Here is a 21067-nt window from a genome sequence, read left to right on the forward strand (position 1 = left end):
ATCCTTCCATAACCTGGTCTCTTTATCTCTATAGCCCCTTTCTGCTATATATTTTCTGCTGAAATAACACCACATTATTCTGAGTATTTTTTGCATACTTTGTGTAGTTTCAGTCTTTATGCATTTGCTCAAGTTATTTCTTCAGCCTGGAAGGCTGTTGTCATCCTTATCTTCAATCAATCTCATTTCTAACTCTTCTTTCAAGATTCAGGTCAGATGACCTCTGGGTAGCTTCCTGTGAGCCCTTTTTTTTTGTGCTTTTACAGCAAAAAAATGGGTACTTGCCTCTTTGTATGAAGATTATCCATTTGTATGTCTCCCTCTTTGGGTAAGCTCCTTGAAGAACTGGGCCATTACGAGTTCATGCTCCATCACCCAACCTTGTTTCCCAGCAACTCCTGCTTATGCCCCACACCTGCCCACGCACATGCTCATATTCCCTGGCACAGAGCCTGGCATATAAAGAATGCTCAAAAATGTTTGTTGAACTGAGTAAAATAGATTTACCTGAAAACATCCTGGAAGAATAACCAAAGCACTGGAATTAAAGGACTGATTTATTCAGTTTAAAGAAAAAAATTTAAGAGCAGCACTGATGAAGTTCGATTCTTGGATTTGATGCATATCAAAATCCATTTTCTGACTATGTCTGACTCTGTGTGTCTTTGAAAATATATTCTTGGTCAGGAATATTCTTTCTACTTTCTATAAGGGGCAACTTTCTATTCTTCTTTTAATTCACAGTTTAAGTCTTATCCCTCTGGGAAATTTTTTCACATTCCCTAGATAGCTTTTCACACTTTTCTCTTGCTTTAATAGCTCACTGTGCATAAATAACTCCAATATAAAACTTATCACAATATATTGTAATTACTTATTCATGTGTCTCTCTGCAGTATCTTCAATTTACTGCTCCTTGAGGAAAGAGTTTTTCTTTTTTCTTCATTATCTCATTTTTCTCTTCTACTCATTGTTTAATGCAGTGCTCAGGATTGCATTTTTGTTATAGCAGTTAGTTTTAGTCTGCTGCTCTCTGCCACAGTCTCAGAACTGTGCTTCATGGGTAGTAAGGAGGGCTGAGATTTAGAGCACAACTGACAAATTATGGCCAACTAGAGGAACAAAAACTCTAAGAATGTAATGTCTTCAAGTGCCACAAACAGGCTCTCATTTCAACTTCTAGCACATGACTCTGTCAAGTCTAGAGACCCTAGTTTTATAGCCTTGGCTTCACTAATTATTTTGGTGAACCTGAGATATTTATTTGGCATCTCTAAGTCTCAGTTTTCTCATCTATAAGGTGGGATTCATTCATGAAGTTTGGTCTGGCCTTTTTTGACTACAATGACTAGAAAAGGGAATTGATAGGGAATTGATTGGCCATGTAACTGAAATCCAAGGCTAGTTAGGCTTTAGGCACAGTTTGGTGCAGAGGTTCAACAGATGTGCTGGAACATTGTTTCTCTTTTCTCTGCTCGGTCACATTCTCATAGTGTCCCTGACCAGGCAAGAAGGTCTCTGTCATTTCCAGATCTGTATTCCCACAATAGAAAGATTAGAGAAATTGTTGAATTGTTTCTCTCACAGGTCTAGATAATTATCTGATTGATTCTGCTTGGGTTATTACTATGATCCGTACTCTCAACGGCCAGCCTAGGTTTTGTGCTCCTTCGCTTTGGTTGGAGAAGGGTATGGTAAGGTAACTAAAAACACCCAGAGGACCTCACAGAGTATGGAAAGATACTACAAAAGAACCACAAGAAAGGAAGGGGTATTTTAGGTAGACAAAAACTATATCTCTCAAAAACTATTACATTGATTTATTCTAACAATATTTGTATTAATTAATATTTATTTTAATCAACAACATTTATATTAATTAATTATTGACTGAATATAGTAATTAATTAAATATTAATCAAAATATTAATATTTATTAAGCTCATCCCTCAAAAAATGCTGTTGCAATTAAAGATAATTGCTTTAGAGTGCTTAGCCCACATTTTAGCATACAGCTAATGTGCAAAAAAAGAAAAAAAAGAGGTAACTATTAGTAACACTAATTAATTGAACCAAATATAATACATTATATACCTAATAATCTCATACCTGCTGTTCATTACACTGAAAAGTTTCTGAAGGCAAGATTGATTGGAAGATTGGCTTCTAAGCTGGAGACATCAGTAATGTGACTATTTTTAAATACTTTTTGCCACTCAGATTAATTTCTTTGAAAACACCAATCAACTTTATTTCATTGAAAGTATTAAAACAACAACAACAACAACAACAACAATAACAGAAAAATTAAAAGCCTATCTTCTCTTTCCACCTAGAAACTTCCAGGCATTTTTTACCCCTAGAATAGTAAGAGAATGAAGCCTCTGAGTATTTTGGTGAAAAACTGTTCCTCATTATGAAACCCTATTATCTTGGTAGCAATCTCTCCCTGGTGTATCCTCACATGAATTTAATTTTCAAAGGCTCTATAGAAAGGTCATATGGCTGAGAGTCAAGATGTCATTCAATTGTGCCCAAACATTATGAGAAGATACTCCTCTGAAGGGACTTTTTGTATTAGTCCCATTACTGGCTTTAATCTGACTGAAAATCAGTGCCCTAAAGAAGAATCTGAAATACTTGCTGGGTCAGTGAAATGTAAATTCTGAAAGGAAGGTAGAGATCTAGGAATCTGGTTCAGGAAGCTAAGGCCATTTTCCCAGCAAAGAAACAATTTACCAAGTAGGAGAGATGTTTTTAAAACTGGCTCTCACTTCCATTGGGGATTTTAAGCTAGATACTTAACATTTGATTGTTAGTCTCTACATTTCTAAACTGGGACAAGCTAATTGCTAAGGTTCAAGAAAATTGGAAAGCCTGGGTGGCTCAGCGGTTAAACACCTGCCTTTGGCTCAGGGCATGATCCTAGAGTTACGAGATCGAGTCCCACATCAGGCTCCCTGTGAGGAGCCTGCTTCTCCCTCTGCTTGTGTCTCTGCCTCTCTCTCTCTGCATCTCTCATGAATAAATAAATAAAATATTTTTAAAAATTGACAATGTTCTTAAATACACACTCTGATCTTTCTTTTGAGGCCCTTGGAAAAGTGTATACACAACCTCTCAAATAAACTCATTAAACAAATTTAAAAATTGCCCTTGGAAAAGTGTATACACAACCTCTCAAGTAAACTCATTAAACAAATTTAAAAATTTCAGAAAAGCTACATTTTTTCTGTTTGATCAAAGGCAATTGCTAAGAAAACTTACAATTCAGAAATCCTAATACACAGTGAATAATATCCAACTATGAGGAATTTCCTGCCAGAACATTAAAACCCTTATCAATTTTAATTCATTTTTAATCATATAAGTATGTTAATAAGTCACAGAGCAGAGCAGAACCTTAATCTTCTTTCAACTTTCTTTTTCCATGTGCTACATTGCCTACTCTATCCGTGAATAAGGAAATAAGTAATAAAAGAGAAATAGTAAAGATGAGAATAGTAGTTACAAATTAAACTATATTATAAATGAATCAAGAGGAATATAAGCCCCTTGGGAGACCACGAAAATATTGGATGTTCCCCACTGTGCATGGAATGGATCCACCTTATCTGAATATTACAAATGGAACCTATGAAGGCCAGAGGCTTTAAGACATCTGGGTTACACTGGCAAGATTTTTTAAAAATGACTGATGTATGTATATAAAAGTGATTCTTTTTTTTTAAATTTTTTTTTAATTTTTTTATTTATTTATTTATGATAGTCACAGAGAGAGAGAGAGGCAGAGACATAGGCAGAGGGAGAAGCAGGCTCCATGCACCGGGAGCCCGACGTGGGATTCCATCCCGGGTCTCCAGGATCCCGCCCTGGACCAAAGGCAGGCGCTAAACCACTGCACCACCCAGGGATCCCTGATGTATGTATATAAATGAAATTCCATGCATATTCACTTTGATGCCCCTTTAATGATTTCCAAGTGACTGTTCTTTGCATCACTAAAGGGTGTGAGACCATTGCTACAATTTCCGAGAACCCGGGCTTCTTCTGTACAGGTGAGCATTATGATTTGGCACCACAGGGCTTTGCTTTACCAGATCTGTCTAGCAGAATATGTCCATTCCAAAGTCCTACACCATATATATGTGCTTGGATGATACTTGCCCCTTTTTTTTCCAGTGTTACAGAGGATGACAGCTGGAGGGTGGAAAATTAACCCAAACAAGTCTGTCTTTTGCTTTTTCTCAGATGTGTTTCTTCTACTTTTTTTTTTTTTTTTTTTTCCAGTTCTGGTTTCTCTTGTTCAGTTTGATATTTTGATGAGCACAGACTCAAGAGGGAACAGAACTGCAGGGCTGCCCTCTTTGATGCATATTAAAGTCACTTCTCTGAAAAGGAGCTAGAAAGCACCAAGGCACCAAAAAATAGGAAATTATGATACACAACTGAATGACTCTATCAGCACTATGGTATGATTTATGGTAAGCTATTGATCAGTTGGTTTAAGAGGAGCCATGCTGAATATGTGACTCACTTTGTGGTATTGACTGAAAACAAAGCTCCACAAGAGGCTGAAAGTGGTTGTTCCAATTGCCATTTTCCCCCTGTGCTGTAAAATACAAAAATGTGACCAGACCTAGTTTGCATTTGTGCCTTGGAACTGCTGTTTATAATTTGAGTGATTCAGTACAAGTCATTGGAGCTGAATGTGTCATGTCATGCAGTAAAAATTAAAGTATACCTTTTTGTTTTACAGAAACATGCAGTTCCAAAGAACAGAACTAAGGTAAAAAAAAAAAAAAAAGACCGATTTATGTTTTAAACAATGAAATACTTATTAAGTAACCACTGCATGTGAATAGAACAAGTTAGTTCAGGGCTCAGTAAAAATAAGGAAATGGTGCTGTCAGGCCTTTACCACATTTTGATGATCTCAGTGCATATGTAGTTAAGGAGGATTTTATTAATATTGTCCTGCTTGTAGTATAATGGCCACACGATAAAAAAGAAGGTATCTATAAAGCCTGCTCATAAAAAAGAAGGTATAAAGCCCATTTTGCAACAGAAACCTGGTCAAAAGGATCTGATACTTTGATTATTCATTTGCAGACAAATTCTTAACAACTTCTAGACCAGCAAATTGGAGATCCATTTTTTTTCTGACTTTGAACAGAGAGAACAAATTTTACTTTTTCTCCTTCCCTATTCCTGAAGGTATTTTCCTTAGGACATTCAGGGTTTTCTGTATCTCAGGGTGACATAAGTTATCTAGTGATGTACTAACACTAATTTCAGCACTTATGGAGTTTTTTTTTTTGTTTTGTTTTGTTTTCCTTAAAGGTTACTGACTAGCTGAGGGTTGATTTTTAGCCTGAGGAACTTGTTATTTGTTTATTTCTTATATGACCTTTCTTAATAAAATCAATTATTTGCGGCGCATAGTGTTTACTTCTATCTAGAATTATATATGATTACTCTAGAGTTTTTTTTATAACATTTTATTAGGAATAATATCAACTAATGGTTTATTGCTTGCCTATCATGTATAGGGCACTGTGTTGGGTGCTGGGAATGTAACAGTGAGTGATCGAAAGATCGAGGCGAGGTATTTGATTTCAAGGAACTTAAAATGTAGCTTATCTAACTCTTTAGTAATTTTAAGAGCATGATATTCTGTCCTCATTTTAAGGAAAAGGAAAGTAAATCTCAAAGTTAACTAACATATCCAAGTTAACACAGGGAATAATTTGTAGGATCAAGAGTGAAAGATAAGTCTATCAGATTCTAAAGCCCATTTTTTTTCCTCTCTGTTATATCTATTAAAAGTGTTTCCACATGTAATAGGCAAAATGGAGATCAAATGGCTCAGATTAAAGGCTGCAAAAAGGAAAGAGTTCAAGAAAATTATTTTTTTCTAGTTCTACTGCATTATATATTCAAATGTTGCCCAATTTAAAAAAAATAAATCAACATGCCTAGGAAATTCAAGAAATATGGAGACAAATTAGGTAATGATGAAAATTCATGTGAGAAGTGTCTAGTTTGGATGAATAATCAGAAAAGATGATAGAAGTGCATGTCAGATCTGTTAAAGAAATCAGATGGTTCAGTGATGAAAGAAATGTTACAGGTACTTGGAAATAAGATTTATGGTCTTGAATATGGAAAGAATTGCCTTTATGTTAGTAGTATACACTATCTTTTTATCTGTGTGTGTGTAAGCAAAGATGAAAATGATTTTATGTACTTGCTTTTAAATGACAATAATCATAAAATACAAGACCAGTTAATATCTTGTACTTTGAAACTTCTATTGTGATTTGTTGAATTCTGAGACCACAGTTTGAATTAAGCATTGATTCAAAATCCACATATCTAGCAAAATCATGTGATTTAAAATTTTTGATTGGGATAGGATGGACTAGACATAATGGAATACAGTGAACTATTTTTTCTCTTACGCTCTTACCTACCCCTGGTGGATAAAAAGCCTCATAGCAGGAAAGTTTAGGGTGATCCAAAAAAACATAATAGAAATGTGAATTAGGAAGATTGAATAGGAATATGATGGCTAATTATACACCTGGAATTTGGATACAGAAATAGGGGGAAATCAAAGAGGAATCCAGGTACAGTTGTTTTGCCAATAATAGAAGCATCTCTCAGGCAAAGGACTTGAAAAGAGTTGCAGTAGAATGAAGTTGGTTTTGAATATGTTGTGGTAACCTCTAAATTTAAACTTACATCACAAAAATAATAATGGTAATGGCTGTTTCATTTAGCGCTCATTTGTACTGTAAGCTCCACTAAGCTCTTTTCATATATTAATAGAATACTAAAAGTCATGTAAACAAATGGTAATAACTCCATTTTACAGAACTGGAAACTGAGAATCAGAGAAATTAACTGACTCTCCCAAGCTTATACAGCTGGAAATATTCAGAGCCTTCAAATAAACCACATCTGTCTGACTTTCCTGTTACATACTATCTCCTTATTCTTGAAATGGAACAGCATAAAATAGCGTAACTATTGACCATTGATCCACGAGTGAATTTTTAGTCCTCCTCTACAATACCATACCAACATTTTGAACCTTTCTACTTTAAAATTGTGTTTGCTATTTTCCTGATATTTTTACATTGATTTTGAATGATCAATCCCTGGAACCTAAATTATTAACTTTCTGCCTTTGAAATTCTGTTGTTAGTCAAGCTTAACTTGTTTGTACTCTTATTGATTTGTGATGGAGATGACTAAGTGGCCATAAAAATCCTTTTTTCAATTTTTTTTTTTTTTTTTTTTTTTTTTTGCCAGCTGAAGTGTGGTTGAATGGTGGCTGCCCAGACAGAGACTACAGTTCTCAGCCTCTTTGGCATCTTTATGCAGTCATGCATCTAGTTTTCATTAATGAAATGGGAGGGGAATTGCTGTGTGCCTTTTCTGGGTTATGACCTTTAAAAAGTGAAAAAAAAAAAAAAAGTAAAAAAATAAGAAAAATAAAGTAAAATAAAAAGTGAGTATCCTCTTTATTCCCTTCATCTGGTGGGATCTAGGCACAGACTAGGTTCTAGGGATGACAGAATGGAAGAAATATGAATCCCATTTCACTATACAGATAAGAGCCATCTGCCAAAATCTCCTGCTTTGCTCTGAGAAAGCACTTAGAAACTATGGTATTTGAAACATTAGAGTTGTGGATTTTTAGAATATTTTTTGAAAGATTTTATTTACTTATTCTTTTTACAAAAAGAGAGAGCGAGTAGGGGGAGGGGAAGAGAGAGAGAGAATCTCCAACAGACTTCATGCTGAGCATGGAGCCCTTGCGGGGCTCAATCTCATGATCCTGAGATCATGACCTGAGCTGAAACCAAGAGCTCAATGCTTAATCTACTGAGCCACACAGGCACCCTTATTTTTAGAGTGTTTTAGCTTAACTAAAAATTTCAACTATCAGTAAAATGTATCCTGTCTTGTAATAGTAATAGTGGAACATAATTCCTTGTTATCTTCTATAGAACATGTTCTGGCAATTTAGGTGCTCTTGAAATCTACCAAAAAACCATCTTAATATCTGTTACGGCTTGGATTTAGAATAGGGTGTGAACTGTGGCCTACATACTCAAGTCAGACTGCTCTTTGCAATAAAATGCAGAAGAAATTTTGATCAAGCTCTTACTTATATTATGGTCCATTGCATAATGAATAAGTATTTATTAAAGTCTTGGTTTGTGCCTAATCACTGAGTCTGAGTTATCTTTGTAGAGGATTCATCTAAAGGAAAAGAGAGTTATTTTTACATATGTCCCCTAATATTATTCAGTGTATTTCTTTTCCCAACCAGATAATCTTGTTCTTTCTAAATTCCTATTGGTTTTAGAAATTTAATTTTTCATATGCGTGAAAGTTATCTTGCCACCAGAGATGTCTCTGAGAGAGAAACTTATGGTCAGGGAGATCCTGAGAGGAATTCCACAAAACGACTTGTGTAGAAGCTATGACTGTAAAGGGTTCTCCAGACAACATTCAAACTTTTCTACCTTGTGTACATCAGAAGGGTGGTCTCTGATTCGGGCATCTTGAATACATGCTAAAATAAGTTATTTTGAGGCAAGTTGTCTAGAGGTCAAGAAGAATAAAGACCAACTTCAAATCAGCTTTTATTTGAATTTAACCATTTTTCCCTTTTTGTTGTTATTTTTCAGGCAATTACACTCTCCAATACTGGCTGTGTGTTGAGGGCCTTCAGTGATTGCCTTCCTCAGGCAGTGCCAGAGAGCAGTGTTTGAAAAATAAGCTGTGAAGGCTTAAAAAATTAATCTACCTAAAGGCTGGACCAAAACCCTTTTGCTAGAGAACAACTTTTTGCTTTAAAAACCAATTACCAAATTCTCAGAGCAAAGCAGAGGTAAAGAGCAGAGCAGGCAAAAAGGGCAGCTGTGTAAGTAAACTTAGGCCCTTTTTCTTGAGCTTTTCAAGGTTTCTACATATATTTCTCAGTCATTTCTTGGCAAGGCAGTCTCATTACTGACAAGGACCTGGAAAGGTCTGACCTATATTTGCATCACTATGCTTTATTATTTTATTTTATTTCATTTCTATAAGTAGTGGATTTAATTTTTTTTTAATTTTTTAATTTTATAATTGCTAGAGCTCCATTAAGTTGGATCCAAATTCCAGCCTGGTTTTCTTGCTCTGTGGTCCTGAATCTCAACTGTAAATTACAGGTAATATACTTATTACAAATATTACTGTAAGAAGCAGATGAATTACTAAACATAAAGGGGTCCACCCAATTTTTTTGCTTATAACAAATGCTCAATAAATATCAGCATGACTGTGTTGTTGTTGATGGTTGTTATAGCAAAAGTATACCTTTGTGAATTTTCTTTTCACTTCCAATTAATGTCTTCGCCTTTCAAAGCTGTAATGCATTTAATCCCATTATTGCCTTGAGAGCAGTTTCTGCCCTTAGCATGGCTCTTCCACTCTTTCCAGATGCATTGTTTCATAGTTAGCTGGGTGAGCCTATTTCTTCTCCTGTCCAAGCACTTCAGAAGAGGCATTATTGTAACACACATTTGACTGAAAGTATTAAATATTTCTTAAACCGTAGAAATTGGATACCATTTTTTCCCAATGGTTATGCTAGTTATCACTTTAAAAGTGGTAAGAAAATCTCAGTTAAATAAAAATCTTGGCATATGATTTTTGAAGTGGTTAAAATTATTTTATTAGGAGAGAAAATAATGTGGTTGTCTAAACTGTAAACCTGGAACCAGAGTGTCTGGATTACAGTCCTGCCTCTGACCCTCCATCATGGTGTGATCTGAAAAGATTGCTTCTGACTCTGTGTGACTCAGTATTTTCATCCATGAAATAGACATGAAAATAATATTTACCTCTTAGGACTGTTATGAAGATTCAATTACTCTATGTGTGTAAAGTACTTAGAATAGTATTTGGTTCATAGTGAAGGTTTCATGTTTTGGTTGCTGTTTTGTTGTTGTCATTGTAGATTTCACTTCTGTATAGCTTGATGAGGTATTGGCTACAATGCTTTGTACATTGATTTGCTTGTAGTATAAACTTTAAATAATGTGTGTTTTGCATGGCATTGGGGGGCCTTTTAAAGTTTTAAAGATGTAGAGAATGTGTGATCAGAGAGAAGATTCTGGTAGAATTAGTTGGAGACTATTGTCATAACTCCAAGTATGAGAAAAATATTGTGTGTGCTAGGCCAGAATTGATGAATATGGAATAGGGAGATAGAATTGAGAGACATGTAAGAGGAAAATTTACATAATTTTGTGATTAAATTGATAAAGAGATAAAATGGAGGTTTCAGGAATAACATTTAGATTTCTCAACTGCAAAACAAGATGAGTCAAAGGTCCAGTTATTGTATAAAGAATTGAACAAAAATAGGTTTAGAGATGGAATGATCATAAGTTTTATTATAATAAGTCTTATTTTGGACATCTGGCCTTTGAGGTGCTCTGGGATCTCCAAAAGAAAATGTCAAATCATTTAGACCCATACAGTCAGTTGGTGCTCCCAGGAGAGACCTGGGAATGTTGTGAGCTGTCACTATATATGTAGTTATTTAAGCTCTGGGATCATTGAAGTGCAGAATCTTGTGTTAAAAGAAAAGGCGAATTAGAAATTAGACTTGAGAAACTCCACCATCTCATGGTGAAGTAATGGAGAATGAGCATGATAGGGAAGAGAGAGAGAAATTTCCAGAAAGAAAAGAAAATCAGGAGACTGTTAAGTACAGAAGCCAAGGAAAGAGAGGGATTGATGGAAACCAATTTTGGATGGGGCTACAGAGTGGAAAAAAAGTGAGTAAATGATACAATATGAATAGATGGCTTTTCTAAGAAACTTGGCTAAGAAAATAGAGACAAAACAGGAACTAAGACAAGCTTAAGGGGTCAGTTGACTTTTAATTAATTAATTAATCAGTATTCATAAAAGGGGGTGACTTGTGTATTTAAAGCCAATGAGAAGAATCTATATAAAAGATTTTAAGCATTCTGGAGAGAAGGTGATTATAGAGATGGGAAAATTCTTACAAACATGGCAGAGATGAATACAAGAAGTTGGTACAGAAGGGATAAACTCTAGAGTAGTGATTCTCAATTGAGATTGATTTTATTCCTTCTCCCTGTAGTCCCCAAAACATTTGGGGAATTCTGGATATATTTTTGGTTGTCACTCTGGGGAGGTGGTGCTATTGGCATCTGGTGGGATAAGGTGAGATATAGTGCTAAACATCTTACAACGAACAGGACAGCTCCCAAAACAAAAAATTATTCAACACAAAATGTCAATACTGTTGATGGTGAGAAACCATGTATAGAATAGACAACAAAAAAAAAAAAAAAAAAAAGAATAGACAACAATTTCCATTTAGGAAAAGACTAGAAAAAATAGGATGGGGCAAGAAGTGGGCATATTTTTATGTTTGATATTAATCAAATGATGAGTACTAAATAATATTAACCATAACTTTTGTCATATGGTTAAATTATGTCTCTAGTAATGTGGTTACTTCCTAGTAAGCTCTGAATGATGGGCAATTAAAAAAAAAAAGTATCAGTTGACTTCATTAGAGAGTTACTATAATTTATTTTTACAATGTGAAATTTGAATATTATTGGTGCTCCTGACCCTTCTACACTGAATTCTACCCCTTTATTTAAATTTTATAGACACCATCTGTGACTAAGTCAGCTGAATTAAATTTGAGCCACCTAATAAGAATAAGTTAGATTCATTTTTCCTAAATAATATTCAAAGCTGGTGATTTGGGGAGAATTATGGCATAGTGGGTAACAACTGAATTCCAAGAAGCCTTTAGCCCCCACTTCTAAGCATTTGCTAGCTAAGGACTCTAGGTATGTTACTTAGACCCTAAGTAGGCTTTAGTGTCTTTATCCATAACATAGAAATAGGGCCATTCATCTCACAAGTGTATCTCAACATCAGGGACTAATGTTTGCAAAGCACTCATCATGGGGTGGAAATAGCAAATTTTAGTAATTGATGCTGCTGCAGATAAGAATTTCATTTAGGCCTACTAAGCACATCATAAAATATCCATCAGTCAAAATGCTCACCATGGCATGTTGGGCATGTAAAATTGTTTTTAGGTGTTCTTGTTAAAGAAATAAATATTCCTCAAAATTTATTTCTACATGAAGCTTTAAAGTTTGGAAACCCGAAAAACACAAATTGGTTTTTCACTTCTGATTTATATGAAAAAATGTTTTTTCTTTGTTTGATACTGTTTGTTATAATGAATTCAGAGACATCCAGAAACTATTGGTAGTAGACAGTTATGTTTCTATAAAATAAAGTGGAAAAAAATAACAAATTTTCAGCCTGATTCCTGTTAAAATAGTCTTTGATGGTTTGCTTGATTTCCTTTTTGTGATACTGAAGCATGAAACAGCAGTACACAGTATCAGCACACAGTGCAAGTGTGGTCCCAAATCAGAAGTGAAGAAAATGTGTCTTTAATCAGATAGCAAGACTGGAGTCAGATGGAGGCAAATCAGGAGGAATGAGCAAAAGCCTGTACAGGTACTCTGGGCCTCTATTAGCAAGTCTTACACTGATTGAAGCCAAAATATGAAGGGCAGTGTAGTGCATATTTATTTTATACCCCTGCCTCCCATTTGATAGTCTCACCCTCTTTTCCTTTTAGAGAGTCACCTGTTCTCTGTGTGGTTTTCTTGCAATTGCCACAAAGCATTGTGTCTTCTCTGAGCATGTCTCAAGTTCTGCCAGTCAGATACTTGCCTTTGGGAACTCAATTATTTAGTTTTCCTGATTCTTGTCCATCTCTGAATCTGGCTTATCTGTATTATCTTTGAATCTGTGTGCTACATGATTATCTTCCAGTGAATTTTTTTTTTAAGATTTTATTTATTTATTTGAGAGAGAGAGATCACTAGTGAGTGAGATGAAGGGCAGAAGGAGAAGCAGGCTCTTTGCTGAACAGGAAATCCAATGTGGTGCTTGATCCAACTCTTGATCATGACCTGAACTGAAGACAGACATTTAATGGACTGAGCCATCCAGGTGCCCTCCAGTAAATTTTTTATTTTCCTTGATTATTAAATGTCGATTTTTGTTGATGATAACCAAAAAATCTTAACAGACACAGGCATTACCAATACCAAAGGCTAAATAAACAATTGGTTGTAGGACCAGGGAATAACTAGAACTGTTTAGAAACTATGTGTCAGTGGGAAAGAGCTGTGCGCTGTTCTTACATTCCAGATGAGAATTAAATATGTCTCCAAAAAATTCCAGTGAGTGGCTTTATTTCTATTACAATATGAATATCTCATTAGCTTCCTCACAAATCTTTTCCACTTTTTCAGACTTTTTTGCTTGGATCAGAGCATTATTCAATCAAATAAGACGCATTTTTTGTTGAATGAACACATTTATTCCTAATGCTTTGGGTTTGGAGTTGCCAAAAAGGAAATCAAACCAACTCATTCATACAAATGGGTTAGGCTGCATGCTCTCATCTTTCATCATTATGTTCATGGAAGAGTTAGGCTTCTATTTTAAGAATGAAGAACAAATTTCTGGAAGAGATAAATTGTTATTGAAGAATTCCTATATAATCAGAAGCCTTAGAGGCAAATAATAATTGTAATTTGGGTTCTGAGATTGAAGCCACTTCAATAATGATGCTCATTAGATTTTTTGTTTCTCTTCTCTGGCCTATTTAGGAACAACAATTGTTTAATGTCCTGATGGACATAACCAATGTAAACATGGTGATTATTTCTGGTACGATGTCTTTCTTGCAGATCACCAGATTGAGGCTTCAGTTTCTTGCTATGTCTCCACTAAGCAAAAATGAATCTTTCCCCAAATGCAATGACACATGTTCAAGCTGTAAAAAAAAAAAAGTAAGATTATGGTCTATCTACAGATGACTTATTAGCAAGCAAACAATTATTTTTCTTTGACTTATCCTAACAAAATTTCTTTTACTAATATCAGACTATGAAGATCCATGCCAGGCCAACTGCACAGGGGGTTATAAAATGGTTTACTGTTCTCTTCAAGGAGATATTTATGCAAATACAGCAAAATTAGATATGGATAAGAAAATATGGTAGACTCAGTTTTCATTATATAACTGCCTTTCAGAATAGAAAACTTTGGGTGCTTCATAACATAGAGTAGTGTAACTTTTCCACCAACTTACAGGGATATCCACTAAACATATTTATAAAGTTTTTTCACTATATTTTACTTCACATAGTAGCCTTTTGTAAATAGGAAAAAGCAAAAAGAACTGTGAATTAGGATTATAAAAGATATCAGTGTATAATTAAACACATTTTTTTTGTTTATGAAAACATGTTAAAGGCCAGAACAGGGGATCCCTAGGTGGCTTAGCCATCTAGCTCCTGCCTTTGGCCCAGGGTGTGATCTTGGAGTCCTGGGATTGAGTCCCACACTAGGCTACCTGCATGGGGCCTGCTTCTCCCTCTGCATCTCTCTCTCTCTTTCTTTCTCACTCTCTGTGTCTCTCATAAATAAATAAATAAAATATTTTTTAAAAAGCCAGAACAAAGAGCTATGAATATTGGCAATAGTCATTGTGTAATGTAAAAGTTATGCAACTGAAAGACAGAACACTTAGAATGTAGATCTGGTTTTGCCATGACTTATTGTAATAACTTTGAGTAAGTCACTTACTTAATGCAACATTCACTTTTGTTTGTTATCCATTAGATGAGGCTGAGCATTAGATCCAGAGTTTCGCCTACATGGCTCTGAATCAGATCTGGTACAGAAAAATGTTTATTGAGCATTATATAATTTTTATAAATTGAATCCGATACATTTTGTCAAGGGATAGTCTATAATTGTCCATAAATTCTGTCATTTTCTGAGGTCTTACCTTTCTTTTATTTGCCTGGTCTCCAAAGACAATTGATAATGTGATTCCCTTCAAGAGATGTTCCCTGAGGACAGTTATGACCTCAAAATCTTATGATTCTAACTGTATGGTTTTGGAATGGTCCAACCTAGCCTGTCTGGACTTTCTCAATGTACTTGAATAGCAACAAAGAATAAGGGGCCAAATTATATATTTAGTTTAGCATATAGTCAAATATGATGTTAAAATGAATTTTGAATTTCTTCCATATATGTCCACAAAATCTAGTAGAGATTCTTTGTTTAAATGTGTGTTTATATGTAAATTAAATGTACATATACTAAAATCAAGAAATTTTAAAATTACTTAGCTCATAGAGAGTGGTGCATTCTGAAAACTTAGCTAACTCTCTGCCAACAATTTCCATTTGAAATGAGACAGAAAGTTAAAAAGGAGTTATGATTGTGGAGTAGTATGGGGACCTTGAGCTTTCTTGGTCCCCAGAACACAGCTAGATGAACATCAAATCATTTTTAACAACTAGGAAATTGATCTGAGGATTAAGAAAACAATCTGCACAATTGGAGGAAGAGAACATGGCAGATGCGAGGTTCAGAGCCATGAACTGGGGGAGAGAAAAGCCATCGTACTGCAAAGGGGAGGGAACCCTTTGTGTAGAACCAGGTCATAGAGACAGTGGGAGAGCAGCCCAAAGGTTTGCACAGTATGTTTCAGTGAGGGGTTCCCTTGGATCATACTGGGAGAGATCACTCTCCTGTCTACAGTACATTCAGAAGAGGTATTTTGCCTCTCCAAGGACAAAAGACCCACCAGGAGACTTTGAGCAGCAGTTCATCAGCAGAGGACAGAGGCATGCATGGGGGGGCAGATAACCTGGTCACAGCTTTCCACTGTGCATCACAATAGACTCCAGAAATTGTGTGCTTGCTGTGTGACTGCTTTTCTGAGACAAAACCTCTCCTCCATGGGAGGGGTGTGGGTCTGCACCTTGATGGGCTCTTTAAGATTTGGAGTTTTGAATCCCAGCCACTGGCCAGAGATAAAACACAGAACTGTGCTGCTGGGCATGCTGATGACTGGGAACAGACAGATTAAGGGCAGGGAGCTGATGAGAGCCTAGGATATAGGAGAGGAGATTGTTTGCTTTTCTGTAAGGACCTCCTGAACAGCCAGGGATTCAAGTACCCTTCCCCAGAGATGAGAAGGTAGTGTGGTGCCATCTTCCACCCCTGACCCATTAGCACGATGGACTTCAGAGAGAAACACAGCACTTCCAGCCTCCACTGGGGGCGCTTATACCAAACCCCACCCTCTGATGCTGACAAGGGAATCTTTACAAGGGTTGGTCTGACTGTGAACCAGTGCAGTGGTCCTCTCCCTCAGAAGGCCCCTGAAGAACCCCTGAATGTACTAATTTTACTGATCATATAGTATTCCAAACTATCAGCTTCAGTTCTGATGGAAATAGAACCACAGTTGTTTTTTAGATTTTTATTTTTTATTATTTTATTTTATTTTGTTTTGTTTTTCTATTTTTCCCTTCTTTGGTATGAATCTCATAAGTTTTTAAAATTTATTGATTTGTTTCCTTTCCTCATGTCTGTGTCAAGCTTCTTTTCTTTTCTTTTCTTTTCTTTTTCTTCTTTCTTTCTTTTTCTTTAGAATCAGGCTTATAGTTTTGTGTTGTTGTTGTTTGCTTTTTTGATTCTTTTCCTTTTTTCTTGGATTAGGCTTTTTTTTCTTTTTTTTAAAAAATTGGGCTTATCTTAGGAAACGGATCAAAGCATACTTAGTTAAAGGTCCAAACACTCCCCACTGCAAGCAAGGAGGAACTCTACAGAGGACTGACCTGTGGAAAAGAGCAATCAAAACACAACAGCAGAGTGCATATAGTATACACCAGAAACATTTCCTGAAGAGCCAGGTCTTGAACAGGGTATGACCCCTTCTTAATATGTATTACTCTCAGGAGCAGGAAACATGACAAGCTTTCAAAATATGCAGAAGACAGCAACCCAGACATAATGAGAAGATGAAGGAACTCTCTCTAAAAGAAAGATCAGGAAGAAATCACAGACAAGGATTTGCTAAAAATAGATATAAACAATATATTTGAATAAGAATTTAGACCAATAGTCATAAGAATACTAGCTGGGCTCGAAAGAAACATAGAAGATACCAGAGAAACCCTGGCTGGTGAGATAAAGGACCTAAAAACTAGTGAAGTCGGAATAAAAAATGCTATAACTGAGATGCAAAACTAACTAGATATAATCACAGTGAGGATGGAAGAAGCAGAAGAATGAATAGTTGAAATAAAAGATAAAATCATGGAAAATAACAAAGCTGAAAAGAAGAGGGAAGTAAAACTATTAGATCACAAATGTAGACAAGGAACTCAGTAATTCTATAAAATCCAATTATATCCATATCATAGGAGTCCCAGAAGAAGTAGAGTGGGAAAAAGGAGCAGAAAGCTTATTTGAACAAATTATAGCTGAGAACTTCCTTAATTCAGGGAAAGAAACAGGCATCCAAGAGTCACAGAGAACACCCCTCCAAATAAACAAAAACAGGTCAACACCAAGACAGATCATAGTGAAACTTACAAAATACTAATTCTGGGAAACAAACAAAGAGTTGCAAAAGGGGAGGAGAATGGGAGGATGGGGTAACTGGGTGATGGGTACTTATGAGGGCACTTAATGAGATGAACACTGGGTATTATATGTTGGCAAAATGAATTTAAATAAAATATTTTTTAAAAACCCACAAGGATAAAGAGAGAATTCTGAAAGCAGCTTGGGAGAAAAGATCCCTAACCTATAAGGGTAGACACATAAGGCTGGCAGCAGACCTGTCCACAGAAACTTGATAGGTGAGAAAAAAGTGGCATGATATATTCAATGTGCTAAATGGGAAAAATGCACAGCAAAGAGTACCTTATCCAGCAAGCCTGTCATTAAGAATAGAAGGCAAGAGAGAGTTTCCAAGACAAGCAATCACTAAAGGAATTTGTGAACACTAACCCAGCTCAGCATTAAAGGGAATCCTTTGAGCAGAAAAGAAAAACCAAAAGTAACAAAGAAAAGAAAGGAACAGAGACAACCTGTAGGCACAGAAACTTTATAGGGAATACAATGGCACTAAATTCATATCTCCTATCAATAATCACTTTGGATGTAAATGGACTCAATGGATAAAAAAAAACAAGACCCATAAATACACTGCTTACAAGAGACTCCTTTTAGACCCAAAGACACCTTCAGATTGAAAACGAGGGGATGGAGAACCACTATCATGCTAATGGATATCAAAAGAAAGCTGGAGTAGCAATCCTTATATTAGACAAACTATATTTTAAACCAAAGACTATAATAAAATATGAAAAGGATACTATATCATAATAAAGGAGCCTATCAGGCAAGATGATCTAAGAATTGTGAATATTTATGCCCCAAACTGGGCAGCAGCAAATACATAAATCAATTAATAACAAACTTAAAGAGATTTATTGACAGTAATACAGTGATAGTGAAGGACTTCAACATCCCACTCACAGTACTGGACAGATAATCTAAGCAGAAAATCAACAAGGAAACAGTGGCTTTGAATGACACACTGGACCAGGTGGGCTTAAAGAACATATTCACAGCATTTCATTCTAAAGCAAGAGAATACCTATTCTTTTCAAAAGCATGCAGAACATTTTCCAGATCACATACTGAGTCACAAATCAGGCCTCAACTGGTACAAAAAGATTGTGATCATACCATAGATATTTTCAGACAACAACACTATGAAACTTGAAGTCAACTGCAAGAAGAAATTTGGAAAGACCACAAGTACATGGAGGTTAATGAACAATGAACATCATACTAAAGAATGAATGGGTTAACTAGGAAATTAAAGAAGAAATTTAAAAAATGCATAGAAGCAAATGAAAATAAAAACATGGCAGTCCAAAACCTTTGGGGTTCAGCAAAGGCAGTCATAGCACTACAAGCTTTCAAAAAAAACAAGGAAAATCTCAAATACACAACCTAGCATTATATGTAAAGAAATTGGAAAAAGAACAGCAAATAGAAGAAGGAAAATAATAGAGATTGGAACAAAAAATGATACAGAAATTTTTTAAAATGGTAGAACAGATCAAGGAAACTATAAGCTGGTTTATTGAAAGAATTAACAAGATTGATAAACCCCTAGCTGGACTTAACAAAAAGAAAAGAGAATGGATCCAAATAAATAAAATTCTGAATGAAAGAGGAGAGATTACAAACAAAACTACTGAAAAACTCCACCAAAATATTGCTAGAACTAATACATGAATTCCAATAATTAAGCTGCAGGAAGGGAAACGAAGGAATCAATTCCATTTAAAAGTGCATCAAAAACTATAAGATATCTAGGAATAAACCTAACTAAAGGAGTAAAAGATCTATACTCAATAAACTATAGAATACTTATGAAAGAAATTAAAGAAGACCCAAAGAAATGGAAAAATGTTCCATGTTCATGGATCAAAAGAGAAAAAATACTGTTACAATGTCTATACCATCCAAAGCAAACTACACACTCAGTGCAAATCCTTATCAAAATGAGAGCAGCATTTTTCACAGAGCTAGAACAAACAATTCTAAAATTGTATGGAACCACAAAAGACCCTGAATAGCTAAAGTAAATGTTGAGAAAGAAAAGCAAAGTGGGAGATATCACAATTTCAGACGTCAAGCTATAGTGGGAGATATCACAATTTCAGACATCAAGCTATATTACAAAGCTGTAATAATCAAGACAGTATGGTACTGGCACAAAAACAGACATATAGATCAATGGAACAGAATAGAAAACCCAGAAATGGACACAAAACTGTATGTTCAACATACTATTTGTTCAACAAAGCACAAAAGAATATCCAATGGAAAAAAGTCTCATCAATAGACAGAGTTGGGAAAATTGCACAGCAACATGCAAAAGAATGAACCTCGACCATTTTCTTACACCATACACAAAAAATAAATTCAAAATGGATTAAAGACCTAAATGTGAGACAGGAATTTATTCTAAAGGAGAAGACAGGCAGCTATTCCTTTGGCCCTGGCCCCAGCAACTTCTTACAAGACACATCTCTGGAGGGAAGGGAAGCAAAAGCAAAAATGAACTATTAGGACTTCATCAATATAAAAAGCTTCTGCACAACAAAGGAAAGAGCAAAAAAACTAAAAGGCAACCTACAGAATGGAAGAAGTTATTTACAAATGATATATCAGATAAAGGGTTGGTATCCAAAATCTATAAAGAACTTATCAAACTCAACACCCCAAAAACAAATACTCCGGTTAAGAAATGGATAGAAGACATGAACAGATGCTTTCCTAAAGAAGACATCCAGATAGCTAACAGTCACATGAAAAGATGCTCAACATCATACATCATCAGGCAAATACAAATCAAAACCACAATGAGATACCACCTCACATCTGTCAGAATGGCTAAAGTGAACAACTCAGGAAATAACAGATGTTGGGAAGGATGTAGAGAAAGGGGAACCCTCCTGCATGGTTGGTGGGAATACAAACTGGTGCAGCCACTCTGGAAAACAGTATAGAGGTTCCCCAAAAAGTTAAAAATAGAGCTACCCTACAACCCAGCAATTGCCCTACTAGATATTTATCCAAAGGATATAAAAATGCTGATTTGGGGGGAAACATGCATCCCAATGTTTATAGTAGCATGATCAGCAATAGTCAAATTATGAAAAGAGCCCAAATGTTGATTGGCTGACAAATGGGTAAAGAAGTGAGATAGATGATGATAGATAGATAGATAGATAGATAGATAGATAGATAGATAGATAATAGATAGATAGAGAGATAGAGAGATATAGATAGATGATAGATAGATAAATAGATGACAGATAAATAGATAAATAGATAGATAGATATAAAGAATAGATATATTGAAATATTACTTGGATATTTATAAAGATATATATATAAAGATATATATATTGAAATATTACTTGGCAATCAAAAATAATGAAATCTTGCCATTTATAACAATGTGGATGGAACTAGAGTGTATTATGCTAAGTGAAATAAATCAGTTAGAGAAAGA

At 35.3% G+C, this 21067-nt stretch overlaps 1 long non-coding RNA gene across 1 annotated transcript in view; it reads right to left on the reverse strand.

Moving 5' to 3' along the window:
- Nucleotides 1-13108: 13108 nt before the first annotated feature.
- LOC140631576 (uncharacterized) overlaps nt 13109-21067 on the reverse strand; it is a 39434-nt gene continuing 31475 nt past the window's right edge. Inside the window, exon 3 of the long non-coding RNA XR_012029114.1 lies at nt 13109-13927. This is a non-coding gene — a long non-coding RNA (uncharacterized lncRNA). The remainder of the gene's footprint in view (nt 13928-21067) is intronic.

This window comes from Canis lupus, chromosome 4 (assembly GCF_048164855.1).
Source record: "Canis lupus baileyi chromosome 4, mCanLup2.hap1, whole genome shotgun sequence".
NCBI lineage: Eukaryota > Metazoa > Chordata > Mammalia > Carnivora > Canidae > Canis > Canis lupus.